Source organism: Lynx rufus, unplaced genomic scaffold, assembly GCF_022079265.1.
Source record: "Lynx rufus isolate CCGP_SWC_20201006 ecotype Redwood Valley unplaced genomic scaffold, mLynRuf1.p SCAF_8, whole genome shotgun sequence".
NCBI classification, from domain to species: Eukaryota; Metazoa; Chordata; class Mammalia; order Carnivora; family Felidae; genus Lynx; species Lynx rufus.
In genome coordinates this window covers 72,646,878-72,668,666 of record NW_025814896.1, presented here as the reverse complement: position 1 = coordinate 72,668,666, position 21,789 = coordinate 72,646,878, and the positions used below count along the sequence as shown (strand labels likewise).

The window sequence follows — 21,789 nt, the reverse complement described above, 5'->3', positions numbered from 1 at the left end:
ATTTACAGAAATCGTGGCGAAGTCTTTGTATTTCCACAGAACAAAAGGTTTGGGGGAGGGTTTGAGTCTGTCTTATAGGAATCTTGAGGTGTAGGGAAGGCCCTAAGACCCGAAGTTTTTCCTGATAATCATTCTGGAAGAAATTCCAGTGGGTGAAATTCTAGAAAGGGTTATGGCTTGAATCCAGCTGATACAGGGTTTTAGATTTGCTGTATGTTGTTCTGTTTCTCTTGTCTTAAGGTCCAGGAACACTGTCTCACTCAATGCCGTATATGCACTTGGAGAATCCACTTCTTTCTGCTCCTTTTCCCTTTGACCTTACCTCGTCCTCCACTCGGATGTGTTTAGCCAGGAGGTAGCAGTGAGTGTCACACTCTGCCTTAGCGTTCGGGCGTGGCCCTAGGTAGTAGTGCCCCTTTGTTCTCTCTCAGAGTGTGTTCCTCCCTAACCTGGGGGAAGTGAGGCCACCAGGGAGCACAGCATTCCCCAACCCCCCCTCCCCCCCCCCACCCTCCCCAGGGGTCTTCTCAGCACCGCCCCTTCCATTTAGTGATCCCACCCTCCAACCTGCTTCTTAGGGAGTTCTGTTGGAGGGTGGGTGTGGATGAATCCAGCCACTTCCTGGAGGCTCCCTGCTGCTCTGGTCTCTGCTCCATAAACCTCACAGGCCTATTAGGCAAGCTTATGAAATTTTTATTGAAGGGACAAGGGAATCTCAGAAGGGCGGTTCTGCATTCTAACTTAACGCGAAACTGCAGAAAGTGGGAAGGGCTTTTCAGGCTTAAAGCTTTGCTAGGAGGACATTCCCCTGATCTACCCCACTTTCTCTCCAGCCCCCATTCCCACATAGCCGCCCTCTTCAAGCCCCTGAGCTGGGGGCTCACAAACCACATGCTGTGGGGTTCAAGCAGCAGTTTTGTCTTTAGGGGGGTTTCCTGCTATTGTAACAATGACCAATGCCTCAGGTTTTCACTAAAGGTCCCCAGGAGGCAGTGAGGGCAGGCCCTGATCCTATACATGAGGGCCAGTGTGGGTGCTGTTCTGTGTCCCTACTAAGAAATTTCTGTGGCTGATTTTCTTACTTGGCTCCTTAAGAAATAAGCCATCTCAACAAGTAAATATTTTGTTTTCTTAGAAATAACACAGTTCAGTCTCATAGGAGAAGGACTGTTTATTCCATCCAGTGTGGTTTTGGCCTTGCAGTTTTTAGAACTAAGTCCCATTGTCACTGAGCTGGGAAACACTAGGTTCCTTCCTGCCTCACCTGATCCTGGCTTTTTTTTTTGTTTTTGTTTTTAGTTTCAAGTTTTATTTAAATTCCACTTAGGGGCGCCTGGGTGGCTCAGTCAGTTAAGCGTCCGACTTCGGCTCAGGTCATGATCTCACAGTTTGTGAGTTCGAGCCCCGCGTCGGGCTCTGTGCTGACAGCTCGGAGCCTGGAACCTGCTTCACATTCTGTGTCTCCCTCTCTCTCTGCCCCTTCCCTGCTCATGCTCTGTCTCTCTCTGTCTCAAAAATAAATAAACATTAAAAAAAAAAATTCCACTTCGTTAACATAGAGTGTAATATTGAGCCTGGCTTGTTTTACAGAGAAACCATGTCCATTCTAAACATTACTATTACTCCCCAACGTATAGCACCAATTCTAATCACATACCATTAACTCCACTCATCCCTTTGCCAGTTTATAAAACCACACATGACTTGAGAGTGGAGACTATTTTACTATTCTACACACTTACCCACAACAGAAATATCTATAAGCACAGAAATCTGGCCAATCGCTGTTTCAGGCATGAAGTGGAAGACACAGTTATTGTCCCAAGTTGATTATTTCTTCTAGGAAATAAAACTAAACACACAGCAGAGTAACAGAGTGGCCTTGTGCTCCCCCAGTTGGCCCTTCTGCACTTACACATATTTCGCTCACCCCCACTCCCCCAGCAGGGATATTCTGCACCAGCAAAGCCATTTTCCTTCCTGTTCTCCAAATGTGATATTTTTATTCCTTTCCAGATGACAATAAACTTCTTTAGCTGTAGAACCTAAGAATACAATGCTTTCTTTACCATTCATAGTAGCCACCTTGTTTTCCAAAGTGGTTGGCTAGAATTATCTGGATTTTCTTGCACTTGCCAAATGTTTCTAACCAATACATCAAGACTCTGCCCTTTCTTCTGTGAATATATGACCCTTATAGAACAGCAATAGTAATAAAAGTGGCGTATTTACAATGTGCCAGGTATTAGGTCTGGCCTTTTATGTGCTGAGAGACGTCCTAGTTAGAGACAAGTCCCCAGAGTTAGATAGTCTAGTGTTCAAGCCTTGGCTCTTCCATTTACTTGCTAGGTGACCTTGGGAAAAACCTTAAACTGTGTCACATCTGTAAAATGGAGATATTCACAGTATTTTCCTCATGGAGTTAATGTGAATATTGGGTGAGTTTATGTGTGAAGAGCATTTAGTAGAGAGTACTCAGTAATTCTATCCTAAGAGTTAGCTCTATTATTATAAAAAATCTGCTAGTGGTCACATAACTACCAGGTGATGAAGTCTGGTTGACTCCACTGTGTTATAGCTACTTTCCATGACAAGATATTATTATTATTATTATTATTAAATGTTTATTTATTTTTGAGAGAGAGAGAGAGTGCAAGCAGGGGAGGGCCAGAGAGAGAGGGAGACAGAGAATCCGAAGCAGGCTCCATGCTGTCAGTGCAAAGCCTGATGCAGGGCCCAAACCCACGAACTGTGAGATCATGATCTGAGCCAAAGTTAGACACTTAACCGACTGAGCCATCCAGATGCCCCAGTTATTATTATTATTATTACCTGTTGGAGATCAAAGAGTCTTCTTTCCTTAAATTGGAGGGGGCCTCATCAGATGTCACCTTTTCCTGGCTGCCCGTCCCCTCCACACACTTAAGTACATTCTTCCCTGGAGGAGGAGTGATTCATCTGGTTGGTAGGTTTTGATGAAAGAACTGAGCATAAGTGGCTCAGCCCCTTCCTCCACCTCTCGCTTGTATGCACCTGCCTGCAAAGGGTTTGCATTCTCGTCAGGCCCCCAAGTGTGGATGTCCCCCAGACATCTGGGGCTGCCTGTGCCTGGGAGGATGTGTGTTTTTTTCTCATGTTTGGTATCAGTAAGCCCACTGTGTTGCATGCCTGAGGTGTATCCTGCTACATGGGCTTTATTGGTAAGAAGCTGATATTTCAGTGTTCGTCTGCCTGACACCCATGCCTGTCTTAATCGGTTCTGAAATTAGGCTTGGAAATGGGAAATGCTATTTATGAATTCTTCAGACCCTAGGTATCCTTCAAACAGCCCATCAAGTTCTATTGATTCCCTGGTCTAGCTCTCTACTAAATTCATTTCCTCCTTTTGGTCTTTCTGCCACAGTATTGGTGTAGGTTCTTAGCAGTCCTGTGGTAGCCTTCCAATCTCACTGATAATAGTCAGCCCTTCCCTCCTCACCCCTCTCTGCACCCAAGAGTGCAGATGTCACCCTGACACCCTTCTGCTCACAATCCTAAGAGGACTCCTGTGACTCCAGGAAGCATACGCACACTTTGTTAGTGCAGGATACAAAACCTTCACGGCCTGGCTGCCCCTTCTCCTTCTCACTCACTTGTCTGCTTCAAGCAGCCTCTGTTCCAGCCAGTTAGAGCTAGTTGTTATATTCTTGGACACAGCAGTTTCTTTTTCCCTCCATGGCTTTGCATATACTCACTTTGCATTTCCTCACTTTAGAATGCTCTTTACCGCTCTGGACTTGGCTGCCATGAATTCTCAAGCCATTGGCGTAAGGATTGCCTCTCCCAGAACATGCCTTCTCTTCATTGACTCCATTCTCCTTGTGGGCTTACCTTGCAGAGTTGCTGATCTTAGTCCCTGTCTGTCTGCCCTAGTAGACGGCGAGCCTCTTTAGCACTGAGCCCCGAGCTCCAAGTCTTTGTTCTCAGGAATAGTCGTGCATTTATGCCTTCCTGGCTCAGGCTGATGGACAGACAAATCATGGAAGAGGACACCTGAGCAGAATGAACAAATGAAAAGCAGTTCACCTGCCTTAGTGAGGAGGAAAAATCCATGGTGAAACCACAATTGGATGCCATTTTACTCTTACAGACTGACAAAAATTAAAAACTCTGATAAAAACCAAGTGCTGGCAATGGTGTGGACACCGATCCTGCCATGCAGTGCTGATGGCAGTGGCGGTTAGACCGGTCACCCTGGGGCGATTCTGTGACAGCTAGTGAGTTTGAAGATGCATGTGTGCTATGACTCAACAATTCTACTTCTGGTTTTATACTCTGGACAAATTCTTGCACAAGAATAAAAGTGCAGGTATGTTCACTGCAACATTATTTGTAATAATAAAAAGTCAAAGGTGATTTAAATGCCTGTCAACAGAAAAACATGATATTGTCATGAAGTGGAATATTGTACAGCAGAGAATATAAATAAACTAGAGCTAAGCTCATCGACGTGATGCATTTCATACTCACCATAATGAGTTGAACAATCAGACTGTAAAAGGATACTTACAGTATGCTATTTTTTAAAGTTTAAATAGGCATGCAGAACAATGTCACATACTATTTAAGTGCACCAATGTCTGTAGAAAAAATGCAAAGGAATGGTTGTGAGTAATAAACACCAAATTCAGGTTTATGGTCACCTCTGAGAGAGAGGGAGTGGAATGAACATTGGAGCCTTAACTGTATTTGTAATGTTTTACTTGTAAGCTAAGTTTTGGGGCCTGGGTGTTCACTCTGTTATCCTTGATCACTTTGTTGTCTTGTGTATCTTATGTTTTCAAATAAGCAAATCTTTTGTTATTAAAATAAATACCTATTTTTAAAAAGTTCTAGGCTTGGGGTTGGGCTTGAATTCAAGTCTTTGTTTCTTTCCCTCTCTCTTTTTAACATGTTTATTTATTTATTATGAGAGAGAGAGAGAGAGCGAGAGAGCGGAGAATCAGGGAGGGGCAGAGAGAGAGACAATCCCAAGCTCCATCTCACAACTGTGAGATCATGACCTGAGAAGAAATCAAGAGTCAGATGCTTAACTGACTGTCACCCAGGCTCCCCTGATTCTCTCTTTACTAGCATGAGCAAGTATCTTAAACCTCCTGAGCCTCAGTTCCCCCATCTATAAAGTAAAGATAATAATTCCTTTTCCACAGGATTATGTTAGTAATGAGATAGTGCAGGTCAAGTAGATAGTTCAGTACCTGGCACATGTATTGAACATTCAGTTAAAATTATCTATGATAATTCTGGAAGGTTCTTGATACACCTTTCTTAAATTTCCAATGAAATAATATCAGTTGTCCTGGGGAATGGGAATATTGTCCCAGTTGTCCAATGGGAATATCAGTTGTCCTGGGGAGAAATGGGTGAAGGTGATCAAAAGGTATAAACTTCCAGTTATAATGTAGATAAGTTCTGGGGATGTAATGTATAGCCTGGTGCCTGTAGTTAACCATACTGTATCGTATATTTGAAAGTGGATGGGGTGCTGGAGTGGCTTATTCGGTTAAGCATCCGACTTTGGCCCAGGTCATGATCTCACGATTCGTGGCTTCAAGCCCAGCGTTGGGCTCTGTGCTGACAGCTCAGAGCCTGGAGCCTGCTTCAGATTCTGTGTCTCCTTCTCTTTCTGCCCCTCCCCCACTTGTGCTCTCTCTCTCTCTCAAAAATAAACATCAAAAAAATAAAAAAAATTAAAAAAATAGGAAGTTGCTAAGAGAGTAGATCTTAAAAGTTCTCATCACAAGAAAAAATAAACTTTAACTACATGAGGTGATGTATGTTAACTTATTAGTGATCATTTTGTAATATATACATATGTCATATCATTATGCTGCACACCTTAAATTTATGCAGGGTTAGGTGAATTCCATCTCAATAAAACTGGGAAAAGAAATAATGTCAGTTGTTAACAGCAAATATATCATCAATTCCCTTCCTGCCTACCAAACTCCCCAAAACCTCAGCCTAAAATGTGAAGGATACATTCACTTTCTCATAGTCAGAGTTTACATCTTTTCCTTAAGTCATGGCCACACAGGTCAATATTTGTTTTGAAGGCTGGGTTAATTTCCCTGGCTTCTTGGATAATTTAGATAATGCTTCAGGCAAAGCCTATCTAAATGCATAGTTTGTTCAACACCGAGGAGAATGTTGACACATTCTGTGTGTTCTGTCTCTGTCTCTGTCTCTGTCTCTCTTTCTCTCTCTCTCTCTCACACACACACACACACACACACATGCACTGCAGTCCATCTTCTACTTTGCATTCTTCTTGCTTTAAAGGTTTTTAGTGGCTTTTGGGTTACTGCCAGCTAATGGCAAACCGCGTCCCACAAACTGAATCCCCTTAGCCCACGTCAGCTTTATTGCCTGCAGTAGCCCACCCTTCCAGCCTGTCTCCTCTCTAGCAAAGCAGAGCGATGTGTTGTCGTGCTTCCAAACCTGTGCTTCTCCATCCCAGCCAGGTGTTGAGACAGCCTTCAAATGTGCAGGCCTTCTTGTCAATTTGACCTCTCATGGGAGAGGTGGAAGGAACCATGGAATCAAGAGATCTCCCAAACATAGTGCAGAAGAGAACAATGGAAAAACCAGGGTGGGAGACACAAGGCAGGCATCAGAAAGCTGGGACAGATTCAGGCAACATGCTGGATTTTTGTAATACGTTTTGTAATAATTCCCTCCTACCATAAAATTGAATAATAGCTGTAAAATCAATTGTGAACATCATGGCTTAATTTTCTAATTGATTAAAGCCACGTGGAAGGATCTAAAAGTCTAGTAAACAAATCTCTCTGTGCTGCAAACCTTGCCCAAACATTCTGGAGCCAGAATATCAGGATTTGAATCCCAGCTCTGCTTCTATGCAGAGAGGCTAAGTAAATTGTGACCTTTGGTAAGTCACTTTACCTCTGCACCTATTGAAAATGGGGGGAATCATAGTGCCTATTTCATAGGTTTGTTGTGAAGATTGAGTTAATATGTGTAAATCAAAGAGTCCCTAATAATAGAAAGTGTGCAATAATTATTAGTTATTATTCTCTGCCTGACTGGATTGGTCCAGCAAAGGTTTTTTTGTATCTTCACACAAGCATGAAGTGTTTTTAAAATAAGGTGGTAATCATGTTGCAGTATATGAGTGCCTCAAATCAATACTGTGCACCTTAAACTTACACAATGTTACATGTCAATTTCATCTTAATAAAGCTGGGAAAAATACAAAATAAAAACACAAGCATGATTTGACTGTGTTTTTACAGGATTGCTGTTAATGAGATGGAGGGAGAGCAAAAGCAAAAGCAGGAAGATCAGCCAGGAGGCTTTTGTAGGACTCAAGGGGAAGGCCTATCGTGGCTTGCTCAGCGTGATAACAGTTGAGGTATTGAGAGGTTTTCACAACAACATCTACTGAGTAATTTGAACTTGGTGGTAACCATCTTTGTCCCAAATCAAGTGACTTTGTGTGTGAGTGTATGTATGTGCATGGCTGTGCGTGTATGTATCTCTAGTCTATGTATGTTCTATTCAGTTTATCTACATATTTCTTCCTCTGCATGAAATTATTGTGAATACCAAGGATTGATGATATGTGTTAATATCTGGCAGAATGAGTCCTCCCTTTTTGCTCCTTTTCAAAGTTATCTTAGTTATCTATGTTCTTTTATACTGCCATATCCATTTTGGAATGAATTTATCATGCTCCTCGCACAGGAAATTTTGTTTGGGATTATATTGTCTGGAAGTTATTTCAGAGAAAATTGGCATCTTTATGTTGCTGCTGCATCCATGAACATGGTTGAACTCCCTAACTAACTTATATACATTTTTTTATCTACTATAATTAATCTTAGAATATTTTACATAGAAGTCTTACATGTTCTTTCTCAGGTTGATAATTCCTAAATACTTTCTTGGAAAGAGTGTATTATTTTCTATTTGATTATGGCTAGAATAAAGGGGTATTAGTTTTTATAAACTGATTTTGTTTCTTGAAACCTTGTTGAAGTTTCTCCTTAGATCTCATAATAAATCTTTTTATTTTATTGCTTTTTAAATATTTTCTGTGATTGCTTATAGTTTGGAACTGAAGTTCATAGTTTTTGGCCTGAACGTTGAATTTCTAATTTTAATAAAAATGAAGAATTCAAGATTTTTCCTTTTCATAAGGGTAAACTAACTGTACAATTCCAGGACCTCAGCAGAACAACAACTAGGAATAAGTATTTGTCTAATTACAGTTACAGCAACCACATTATCAAACAAAGTATCTTTCTTACTGGTAATGATAACGACAGCAACAACAAAAATACTGATATTTCAGCTCATTTGTATTGATAGCACAGTAATTCAGAAGCAGATGTGGATATCAGAATCCCTTGCATGTTTAAATTTATTATGCCACAGCTAAAGACTGTGTTTTTATTTTTTTGTTCAAAATACACAGTTGTCTTTACTGATAATATGAACACTAATGTTATATTGTTTTCCATTTTGTTCCTTTATTGCATACATGAACTCAATGCAAGGTAGGATTTAGAATTATATATCAACAGTAAAATTCATGAGGTACTTAAAGATTTATACACAAGGGTGTAAACAGAATCTATGTTCAATTTTGTTTGTTTACCTATTTTCACATAAAAGGATGCAGAAATCCATCAGTTTTCAACCAATTCAGAATTATAACTTTTCAGATTAAAAAAAAATGATTTGTTTATATGGATTTACAGAGAATAATTGTGACTTTCTGTGAGCTACTCAAATGACAGTTTATATATCACATCACATTTTAGGAAATATTGAAACTTGGCAGTGATTTAAAATATTCCTAGAGGCGCCTGGGTGGCTTAGTTGGTTCAGTGTCTGACTTTTGATTTTGGCTCAGACCATGATCCCAGGGTTGTGGGATCGAGCCCAGTGTCAGGCTCCATGCTGAGGATGGACCCTGCTTAAGACTCTCTCTCTCTCTCTCTCTCTCTCTCTCACACACACACACACACACACAATTCTAATGGTAGTAACTGTTTTTTTTTTTTTTTTGCCTCATAAAATATAAAGGAATACCTTTCTAGTCTGGGACAGTCCAATGAAAATATTGGCGTAACAGTGTGTTTCTAGAACGCTCAATGTTTCAAGGAAATGTTGGAACTGAAATGTTCCAAGGAAAGGAGTAAATTGTATGCCAAAGATGTCTCATGACAAATTAGAAGGGGCACAATCGGCCAAAATTAAGGAAATAATTACATAAATTATGACATGTCTACTAGATGGAAAAGTGGGCAGCCATTGACATTTGAAGACCATGAAAAAGTATGCTGCTAAGAAGGAAAATCTATCAAAATGAAACAAATACAAGTAACTTGACTACATGTTTAAAATACATGTTTTTGGCCAAGTAAGAAATGAAATCGATAGTACTAGGGTAGTGAGTTCATGGGAGAATCCTTCATTCTACAAATTCCCTGAAGTAATAATAGTCACCAAAACGTCTTGCATATCTGCTTTTTGTGCCAGGCACTGTACTAGACCCTTTGTACACATGACTTCTAATCTTTACAACAACCCATCTTTAATCTTTACAACTAAAGCTTGCTTCTCAAGCTATAGTGAGCATCAGAATCCTCTGGAAGGCTTGTTGGAATATAGATTACTGGACTTCATCTTCAGATTTTCTGATTCCTTAGATCTGGGATGGGGTTTCAAGAATTTCCATTTTTAACAAGTCCCTAGAAATGGTGTTGCTGCTTGTCCAGTGCTATAAACTGAATGTTTGTGTCCTCCTAAAATTCATATGTTGAAATCCTAATCCCCATGGTGATGGTATTAGGGGGTGAGGGCCTTTGAAAAGTGATTAGGTCTTGAGAACAGCACCTTTTTGAATGGGATTAGTGCCTTTATAAAAGGGACCCCAGAGAGCTCCCTTGCCCCTCCTGCCACATGAGGACACATGAGATGGACTACTGGGGAAGCAGTTCTTCACTGGACTGAATCTGTGGGCACTCTGATCTTGGACTGTCCAGCCTCCAGTACTGTGAGAAATAGGTTTCTGTTTATATGCTACCCAGTCTGTAGTATTCTGTTATAGCAGCCTGAACAGACTTAGACATCTAGGGTCTACACTTTCAGAACTGATGGTTCGTAACATAGATATTTCCTCCACTACATAAGTGAGAAAATTGAGAATCGGAGGCTAAATAACAGAGCTAACGAGTCATAGAGCCAGGGTTTAACCACAAGTTTGTCTAATTCAGAAGTTTGTCCTTTTAGCTCTATGCTTTGCTTGTCCTTTAAGTGTGAACCTATTGCTCAACCACAAAGTACGTTAGTTATCTTCTCAGGGTCATTCATTCAGGGTGCTGCATAATTGGGTGACTGATCACTAGGAGGCTTCACATGATGGCATACACCTGGGGGGATCAGGGTCTGGCTCAGAAACTGAGATCTTATTGGTATTTCTGAGTTAACTGGACTTAGAGGAGATTCCTTATATGAAAAAAGCTCTCAACAGGCTGATATTTAAAGCTAGAATGCCAGCATAATAATTTACTGGCACTAGAAATTCCTGGTTGGCCTGACCGGGCATGCTTTCCCTGGAGACACGTTATGTGTGTTAGAAGCCAAATTATCAGAAGGCTGCTTGGTGAGCATGGAAGCAAGGCTAGGAGACTTAATATGACTCAAATATTTCATGTCATCAGCTCTGTTGGCATGTCCTGTCCGTATGTTTGCAGAAAAAAGACACATACATCAGGTGCATTGTTATTTAGGTTGGACTGACCAAGTACTTCACTGGTCTCTGGATGCTGCCCAAATGAGCTCATCACTAGTGGCTGCTGGGAGTCCTCTCTCGCCTATGTTTGTAAGGCTAATTTACCTTCTTTCAGACTCACTGTGTCTTATGTGTCTGAACAGCTTCAATCTGATCAAAATCAAGTCTTGTATGTCTGGGAATGCTTTGGTCTGAATGGATATAAACTCCCCAGATTCACAGGTGGAGCCCTCATGAATGGGGTTAGCACCCTTACAGAAGAGTCACCAGAGAGGTCTCTTGTCCCTTCTATCTTGTGAAAGCACAGGAGAAGGCAGCTGTCTGTGAAGAAGTGGGCCCTTAACAGACATTAAATCTGCTGGCATCTTGATCTTGGACTTCCCAACCTCCAAAACTGTGAGAAAGAAATTTCTGTTGTTTACAAGATACCCAATTTGTGGCATTTTTGTTATAGCAGCCCAAAAAGATTAAGACAGGGAGCCATTTTTGTCTTTAAGGTGACTTACATATGCTGACACCTGGATCTGCTTTTTAATTTATAATTCTAGTTTATGTCTTAGGGAGCAATCTTATTTTTATCTACCATGACTTGATTTTTGGATTGCATGAGTAAATTCATGTAGACATTGGTTTTCTTGGCTTTATAGATGTGAACCCCAAGGTTTAGAGAAAGGGTAGAGAAAGGATAATTGTCAACATCTGAAGGCATCTGCAAGATCTCAGATCTGAGAGAGCTGATGAAAGTCAGAGAGCCCTTCTCTGGTCAGCACATCAGGGCTTGGAGTGAGAGGCAGAAGTGAGGTTCATCAGTAAAAACAGATTCAAATGAACATGTTTAATTCATTGGCATGCATGGATGATGGTCCTCATGGGGTTCCTGGCCAAGGCATGCCCTTTGCATTGTACTTGTTGCATTCTCTTGACCAGTGGTCTCAAAATATGGCACTATTATGGGCTGACTTGTGTACCCTCCTAATTCATATATTTTAGTCCCAGTGGCTAGTCCCTCAGAATGTAACTATATTTGGAGATAGAGTTTTTAAAGAGGTATGATTAAATGAAATCGTATGGGTAGCCCTAATCCATGTGACTGCATTGGAGATGGGACCTTCAAAGAGGTGATAGAGTTAAACTTGGGCCCCTAGTGGGGCTCTAATACAATATGACTGCTGTCCTTATAAAAAGGGGAGAGACACTAGGGATGAACACAGAGGAAAGGTCATGTGAAGACACAGCAAGAAGGTGGCCATCTACAAGCCAAAGAGAGAGGCCTCAGGAGAAACCAAACCTGCCAACATCTTGATCTTGAGCTCCAACTTCCAGAACTATGAGAAAAAGAATTTTCTGTTGTGTAAGCTGCCCAGTCATTGGGGTTCTCTTATGGCAGCTCTAGCAGACCAATCCAGGTTCCCTTCAGCAGCAGGACCAATACCTGGGAGGCATTAGAAAAAATTCTTGGGACCTGCTCAGTCAGAAACTTTGGCAAAGGGGCCCAGCAATTTGAGTTTTAGCAAGTTTTCCAGGGGATTCTGATTCTTAGTACAGTTTGAGAACTATTGTCTTATACCTTTATGTCTAAGTTACTTGGAGAATGGACTGTAATATATTCTAAGATGTTCGAAATGCTAACAGCATAGACGTTAATGTTAGATTGTCCATATAATCTGTTCTTGGCCATATATATACAAACACAAACCTTTTATATTGGTAGTTGCAGGGAGAGGTAATGAGGGCCTATCCATGATGATCATGACCAAAGAGGGTTACTCCGTTATTCACACTTATGATGAGCAGCATGGACTCAAGAGCCGGAACCATTTGCATTCAATTCATTTAGGAGTTGTGTGGTGTCAGGCAAGTTACTTAGTCTCTCTGTGCCCAATATCCTCAAGTATTATCACCTCATAGGCTTGGCAAGAGAAGTAATGCCGCTAAAACCCTGCTTGACACATAATAAGGACTATATAAATGTCTATTCAATGAAATAGCTACATGAATTCATTAAGTCACAGGAATAATTTTTTTAAAATGGTTTAGAAAGCAACTGGGGAAGTTTGGGTAGGTTTTGGTGAACTTTCTTGGAGCCAGTTCATGGTGGTATTTCTATAGCTTCTACTTCATCACCATTTAAGGCTGACTTGCTAGTGAGCACTTGGTAGTTAATGTCTGCCTAGGAAGGCTGCTTTCCCAGGGTGTTCCTCAGAAGCATCTCTAGAGGTGACAGAACCCACCAACATCATTGATATAAAGTGGTTTATCTTTATAAGTGTTTCTATCAATTATCTCTGGTTGATGATGGTTAAGAGTTGCAGATCTTCCTTTACAGAAGATAGTTTCTTGCTCAGGTATGGATCAATGCATGCATTTGTCTCCAGGCTGCATTTGTTTTTGTTTTTTGTTTTTCTTTAGTGATACTTAAAAATTACCTCTTCCAGGGGCGCCTGGGTGGCGCAGTCGGTTAAGCGTCCGACTTCAGCCAGGTCACGATCTCGCGGCCCGTGAGTTCGAGCCCCGCGTCGGGCTCTGGGCTGATGGCTCAGAGCCTGGAGCCTGTTTCCGATTCTGTGTCTCCCTCTCTCTCTGCCCCTCCCCTGTTCATGCTCTGTCTCTCTCTGTCCCCCCAAAAATAAATAAACGTTGAAAAAAAAAAAATTTTTTTAAAAAAAAATTACCTCTTCCAGGGGCACCTGGGTGGCTCAGTTGGTTAAACAACTGACTTTGGCTTAGGTCATGATCTCATGGTTCGTGAGTTCGAGCCCTGCGTTGGGCTCTGTGCTGACAGCTCAGATCCTGGAGCCTGCTTCAGATTCTGTGTCTCCCTCTCTCTGCCCCACCCTCACTCACGCTCTCTCTCTGTCTCTCAAAAATGAATAAATGTTAAAAAAAATAAGTTACCTCTTCCAGAGAGAGGACCCTGACTGATATATATGTAACCACTTCACTAATGCTCTTGCAATCTGTTTGTTCAGAAGGAAGGTATCATCTCAACAGCTCTCATTTGGGAGAACTTTTAGAGCTTGACTTTCAGGACATTCTAGTTTTGAATTTCATTCATTTGTTATGCTTTCACATATGCCTGTAACTGCATTTTTCATATGGAGGCAGATGGTATGTAAACACTAGGAATTTTACACCCACAGTTTACTCTGTGTGCTGATAGGGCATTTCTTCAGAGTATAAATTTTCTTCTTTCTTACTATGGCATAACTGTAAGATTTTCATCAACAAATTGGGAGGAATTTAAGTATATGCTACCTGTGTTTGCACCTTAAGTGGTAGTTCCCAGCTCTATTTCTTGCAACTTGTATGTATTTCTCTTTTTCTTTCAACCAAACTTTGCAATATTTTCCGTAGATGTTTCATTAAGGGACAATCGAAATTTAGGTTCTGAGTTTGTGAAGAATGAACTTCTGCCAAATTATGCTTAAGGTCTTTGGTTGATAATGTGTTCTGAGTAATGAAATAGAACATTTTTTTTTTTAACAATAGAGTATAAGGCTGTGTGACTTTAGGTCAGGATTTTTGGATATGAGGATTTGACCTGGGACCGAGGTCCAAACTGGTTAACCTATTGATGAAACAAATTTGAATTTCTAAGGTTTAGTTGTTTTTCACAAATGTGAACAGTTAACTTTGCACAATCCTTGCTCTTATCAATCATTTTAAAGACAGATATTTGTTACATACCCATTATTCACCTACCATTGTGTTTGCTTCTGTGAGGCATATGAGACATGTAAGAAATGGATCTCCTGAAGAAGCTTAAAAATCCAGATAAAGGGGCAAAACTAATATGTGTGGGGAAATTTAATACAGGATTATATGCCAAAGGAGAACACATTTCCCTGCCCACCCCCCCCCCCCACCGGCTTCTTCAAGGAGGAATTTTCCTAAGCACATGTCAAACTGTTCTTTCCCTTTTATTCACTCCACCCCCATGGAGGGTAGGAGTCACCTACATGATTGGTGAAACATGCTCTAGATAGTTCCATCCTTCCTCCTCTTGAGAGCTAGCTTGTCCACATAGGGCATGGGCTCTCTTCAATCCTTCTCTTGCAAAGTGTATGTTTCTCCTGGACACCTATCTATCCCTTGCCCTATGGGAGCAAGTCTGCCTAAACAAATGTAGAGGTTAGTCTAACAAAACCACTTGGTAATAAAGTTGATATTTTGTCTGTTTTAATTCTCAGTTTTTACAGAAACCAGGTTGGGGGAGACCTGAACGGTATAGGACCCTGAAGCTAATATCCATGGTAAATCAGCCTGAGCCATGAGTGGTTGGGGAAGACTCACTGGGGTTGGATCTTGAAGGATGACTAGGCTTAGAAGATAGAAAGAAGGTAAGGCATCTTTGCAGCCTCATTTGAAACTGTTTAGCTTTTAGACTAATGTAATGGGGAGAAATGACAAGGATTTTCCTATTGCAGATGACCTCAGAGGCCAGGAAGAATATTTGTATGAATATCACAAAGGAAAAGAAACTAAGAGTTGAATTCTAGATCTTGTTTTTTTCCCATGCTTGTTGATTGAAGCAACTTTATGTTCATGGCTCGTCTAAATGCAAAATGTTCTCTAAAGAGGTTTCAGTTGTCCACATCCACTAGTCAAACTCCTCTAAGCCCTGGGAGAAATGGATCAGCCTGCCAGAGGACACTGATGCTGCAAATTCTACCAGTTAAGAGCAGGAGGGGCAGGGGGCCACTTCCTAGAACCACTCAGCATCTTCAGTGCTTCCCACTTCTTCAGGGTCTTTAGGATGGACGTTGGGAATCAGATGTCAATATGGAGCACAGGTTTTGAAAACATGTTTGAAAGTGGCCACTCACACCCTGTGTGACTGGGTGAATCAAGTAAGCGCTCTGTACCTTTCTCCTCATGGGTCAGACACTGGGATCAATGCATACTTGGAGGCCACTGCAAGGTTCTGGATAGAGCTTTTGTTAGAAAATCTCTGTTAACCAACAAGTTCCTGGAGCTCTATACAAACTTGTGGATTTGAACACAAACAAATAGAAAATGTCTATTATCTCCAAATTAGCCCTCCTACTGTGTTTTCAAATGCATCTGAAATCCCCATTTACATGCTGCAATGGTAAAAAGCCTCTCAAATCTGAGCTGATTGCAAAAGGATTGATTTCCAGCAAATATGGCAAAATGACCAAGAGGGATTCAGGACAGCATCTTGCATACTGTGATGTTCAATAAAAGGTCTTTGGCTCCAGATGAGAATAAGGATTCCTTAGCAGGTCACGCACAGTTGTTGATTCCCTGCTTCCTCCACTTCTTCCATGCCCCAAATCTCCCCTCATTCCATGCCCAAACAAATTACCAAACGTGAGAAGAGGAAAGTTGGAGTCCTGCTGTGTTTATTTTGCTTTATTTGTTCTGGATTTAGACTTAAAACCTTCCAGTGGATGAACTGTATCAAGGGCTTTTCATTTCATATTGTGAAATGTGTTGTTATGCATAGTTCATGCTATTAAAAAACAAAACGTGTAAACCTAAATTAAAATGCATAGCGTGGATCCCTCAGAGGGGGCTTCTGAAACAAGCAGGGCATGAAATGCTGCATAGATTTCTTGTTAACCAGAAAATTATTTTAGCAAGCGACCCTTCCTGAAGCCTCGGGAAGGAGCTGGTGTGTTGTGATCCTCTGAAGCTGTAAGGTAGGTGCTTGATATTACGCACATTTATCTCGGTTGCCAGGAACTCTACATTGCCATCTGTCTTAAGCTTCGCCGGAAGCTACCTGTGGTTTAAAAGGACGGAAAGGTCTGGACAACAAGGGGGCTTAGGGAAATAATGTGGAAATAAAATATTTGCAATTTTGTCGTTAACTTTACTCTTGACACACTGTATGAGGTATTTACCACTCTTTCTCAGGCTTCATGCTATGAGGATACCTTCATGATGATTTTTTAAAAAGACAAAACTAACTTCCTATGGTGGACACAGTCATAACACAGTGTCTGGAAATGCAGTTATCGGCCCTTCTATCAGGGCTGTTTGCTCGTGCACTGGATGGAGCCATGAACCCCTGGGTGAAGAGCTCTCTGTGAGAGGAGGCCGGAATTTTTTGCTGGTCTTCAGTTCCTCTATAGCCAAAAGCAATAAAAGAACTGAGACAGTCATCAGCAGTTAGAACAAATCCTCTTTCAGGCTACATTTCCAGAAATTGTCTCTATGCAGTGGCATTACTACTGACATCTGCCCCTTCTGTTTTCTGCAATTGCATTATAAAGAAATGGCTTTGGGAGTCAGATTTGAAATTGTGGCTATTCACTGAACTGTGGACCACTAACTAAGGCCCTGCCTAGGTATGTGAAGGAGAAACAGAAATTGCCTGGGTAAATGAAAATGTCACAGTAAATATGTTGTGTTTTAATTCCAGCCTTATACAACATAATCCGAATCCATGTAGTATAATCCAAAAAAAAAAAAAAATGAAGCTGTGAATCTAAATGGTAATTGGCCAGCAGTTCTGAGAGATCCAGCATGGGCCATCTACTTCATTACTTGCTCTGTGACCTTGGCCAACTTAACTTCTGCTTCTAGATTTCTAAAGTGAAGAGTGATGAAGATCCCATGTCATGGCACGTAACTCACCAAGCCCAGTGCTTGGCACATTAGGAGTTTCAATGTTTCTACCTTTTCATTTCCATGCTTTGTCCTGTCCCTGTTTTATGTTGTTTTCAGTATGACAAGGTTCAACAGTAGAAGTAACAAGGTGACATCAGAAATCACGCTTTCCTGTTTACTTGAAAACAAAAATCACTTCTACCCTTAAACAGTCTGAGGTGATCTCTGAAAATGGTTTGCTATTCACTTGATCCAGAAAACCCTACAAAATCATGCAGATCAAGTTTCAAATCTTCATGCTTACTTTAAGAACACATGTGCAACTACCCAGGTCACATTGGTGGCATATCTGAAAAGCCACCAACTATTTGAAGGATGTCATTTTGCAGAAGTGATGTGTGTCATTCCATCACTACAAGGGTGGACTTTGTAGGTGTGCCCAGGCCAAACAGTGGGGCTGGACACAGGGTCGGTGGCCCAAAAAGAGTGCTGAATTTTTATTGCACATGCTAAAAAATGCAGAGAGTAATGCTGAACTTCTGGGTTTAGATATAGATTCTCTGGTGAAGCATATCCAGGTGAACAAAGCCCCTAAGATGTGGAATAGAACTTTCAGGGCTCATGGCTGGATTAACACATACATGAGCTCTCCCTGTCACATGGAGATGATCCTTACTGGAAAAGAGCAGATTGTTCCTAATCCAGAAGAGGAAGCTGCACAGAAGAAAAAATACCCCAGAAGAAACTGAAGAAACAACAACTTAGGGCCTGGGAGTAAATACTGTATAAAATAAATGCAAATAAAAGTAAAATCAGAGAAAGAAATCACAACATTAAAGAGATTTTCCTTGATGACACCACATAAAGAAGTTGTCCAATTATGGAGAATCTTCACTGTAAGAACAATCTTTTTTTTAAGTTGCCTGATTTCAATGGGTCTGACCCATGAAAACTTGCCTATCTTTCTGCACTTCCTCCATGACATTCCTTAGTAATCTCTTGCATCCTTCATCAGTAAATGATTATAGAATATGAAATTTGTTAGGAGCGGAGATAGCTTTAGGATCTTTGGAAGATCTGGGCCCTAGGAAATGGGGATACTAAGTCTTAGGGCTTCCTCTACCATTGACTTGCTGTGATGTGTTGGGCAGCCTCAGGTGAGAAAATGAGTGTAAAAGCATTTGTCAAGGATGAGTTCTCTTCCCCCACCTTTCTGCACTCCCCTCTAGATGGAGACAATCTGAGCTTGTGTCCCTGAAGAGCTTCCAGTTTTCAGCTTAGTGATAGCAGGATGTGTAGGTCAGGAATCCCAGGGCTCACGGGGCTGAAGAGGTAAATGAATGGAGGTTGAAGTCGAAGAAGAATGGAAATGGTGAAGACTGGTCAGTTGGAGAGCACAGCCCATGTAACCTTTTTTCTAAATCCGACACTTATTTGAATGTACACATATAAAAATAGTGTCTACAGCTCGTTGCCAGTTGAGATTCTACTGTGGACAGTGGGTTGGAAACTCAGGTGAACCTAAGAAAGGTGCTGACCAGCCTCTTCTAGGTGTTGTTCTTTTTGGAAGGGGTAGGCCCCAGTCTGAGTTGTAGTTCCCTCCCAACCCCACCATTTCTAAAGGATTTGGTCTCATGAGAGCCCCTCATCCTGGAAAATCAGCAGAATTTTAAGTGCCAAAATTTCCTCCAGTCAGCATGGGATGCTGATGCGCACCTAGTCACACCTTTGGTTTGTTTTGCAATTCAGAATTGGGTTTCCCTGCTGTGGCTGATGCAGTTGGCTTTGGTTACAGTGCAATATATTCAAATAAACATTTATGAGGGTAAGTAATCATATTTTATGCAAACAAATTATTCTTCTGTAAAAGTCACTTTTAAAAAATGCATGCTATTTCTTTTCTCAGTCAGCATATCAAGTTAATAAAAATTATTGTATCATCAAATTTCCCTTCATGGCTGTGTATTGTTCCATTTATGTTACATTTAGAAGGTTGGTCTCTACTTTGTTTCTCCCCTCCCCCCCCCATTAAAGTTTTATGCTCTCACCACTCATATAAGAAATCATGATTAGATCACATATCACATAATTATGGCAAAAAATAGAGAAGGCTACTTCTGAAAGAGGCAAAGTGTTCATTAAAAAATGTACGTAGGTTCCAAATCCAAGGAAACACATGAATTACTAGCTCATTAAAATTGGAGTTCATTATTAAAATAAAGTGTCTCCTTGATCAAATAATGCAATACTTTTCTGGCCCATTTTAGGTATCTTTTGTGCTTCTTTATCCAGGAATTCCTGGTTGCTGCTGAGGAGCCTGTGCAGGATGTGATGGAAGAGAACCGTCATTAGCTACCTTCTGTCCTCAGTGAAGGAAGAACATAACGAGACTCAGACATGTCTTGATGCACTTACTCACTTGAATGCAGAAAAGTGCTTCTAGGGAAGAGCACTGGAGATGCTTTCAGTTCTAAGGGTGTCTGGAAGGGAGATCAGGAGGAGGAGGTTATGGGAATGAAGCACTGGGGGTAAATGGGGTGAGTCATTGTAGAGCATAACCGTTCTGAAGTGTTCTTCTGGGAGAGACCCTAAATAGGTAATCAGGATTAAGTGTCCCCAATGTGTGGCCCATTCTATGCTACATACAGTGGTCTCCATGGAGCATGCAGTCTGCTAGGGGAAATATCCAAAGCCTCTGAACCCACAGGCTTAACTGGGCTCCCCAGATATTGCCGTAGTGGGGAATGCTCCTGCTCCTCAGCAGCTCTCTGAAAAGAAACCCTCTGAAGGCCATATGAGTTTAGTTTCCATTCTGCATGAGTGAGTATATGGTCTGGTTACTTTTGGTGATGGAACATAATTCTCTAGAATAATTTTCTGACAGTTTCCAAAGATGATGGCATTTGATCAGGCAAAACCTTGTACCCAGAGTAAGCACCTGCATGCCATCCCTCTAAAGACTGAGATGAAGGAGACAGGGAGGAACACAAAACATAGACTTGTGCCAGGCGATATAGGTCCCATTCCTATTTGGCCACTTACTAGCTGTGTAACCTTGGGTAGATAACTTGATCTTTCTGCGTTTCCATTGCCTCATCTAGACGGTAGGGTTAATGGTATCTACTTCTTGTGGTTATTGTGACTATTAAATAAGAGAATGCACATAAAACAACTATCATAGTATTTGGAATAAAATAGGTACTGAAAAAATAGTAGCTTATTACTTTTATTATGGTGATTTCCCATCACTGTAACTCTAGCATAAAAGAGTTAAACTGCTTTGCATATACTACTTAGATATGCAGTTCTCTCTGGTTATTTAAATCCATTTTTATTCTATATTCAGTTTGAAGTACAGTTCATGTCATGAATATTACTTTCAGTCTTTATACTAGACACACTCAGAAAATTATTGCCAGCAATGTATAATAATTATAGTATTTTTGACTTTCATGTTTTAAAAAATAACCAGTCATACTTATAAATATCTAAGTGTAATATTTCCCGTTCTACTAGAAGGGAAAATATTTTTCATTTATTGCAACTCTACCTCTGAAAATAAACACCACGGTGTAAACATACCAACAAGGCTGTCTTGAGCTTAAAAATCAGGGAAAATAAATTTAACTTCAGGGAGGGATAATGAATGCACACCTCAAACACCCCTGTTTGAGAAGATGTATGTCCTAGGAGTAAAGGTGCTGAAAAGTAGCTAGCCAAAATGGGATGCTATCTCAAATTCAAATAAATTGCAATTCTAATGGAGCTGCATCCATTTCCCTCTGGAGCACTTGTTCCTACCCTTGCTCCCCAGCCGGTCTCAGTTCCTGACGCCCTGGTTCCCTCTGTATTTGGCATCAACCACCTTTCCCTTCTATGTAGACACTGACTCCCTCGGGTGCCCTACTTGTGACTGTGGTCTCATTATTCAATTGTCCAACTGTATTCTTTATCCTGCATTTCTATGTACATCTTGGGCCATTGGATTCTGGCTTCTGTCCCCAAAAGCCACTGTAGTCTGTCACATTCTGAGTTGCCTCTGATCTGGTCCTTGGCTTGCTTGCTCCACTCTGGCTGAGCTACTAGTCCCTCCACCTGAAAGGAGCTCCTTCACAGGCACTGGTCACCATGGGAACTGATGCTCTATTTTGAGCCTCACTATGGTCAAGTGAGTTCATGCTGCCTATAAAACCCAGAATGAAGGAGAGTCATTGATTTTTTTTTTTCTCTCTGGCTCAGGAACCTGTGTTGGGGGCAAGATGATGCCTCAGGTGGGCGTGTGTGTGCGTGCGTCAGTGGAAGATGTATCTCTTTTCCTGCGGTGAGGAGAAAATTTTGTCATTTTCAGATGTTGGTTGCTTTAGGAGTGCAAGCTACAGTAAGATCCCTTAGTGGGTGGTGAAACT

General features: G+C 41.1%; 1 pseudogene; it reads left to right on the top strand.

Moving 5' to 3' along the window:
• The first annotated feature begins 17,614 nt into the window (after positions 1-17,614).
• LOC124504285 (60S ribosomal protein L17-like) lies at positions 17,615-18,161 on the top strand (annotated as a pseudogene).
• The last annotated feature ends 3,628 nt before the right edge of the window (positions 18,162-21,789 follow it).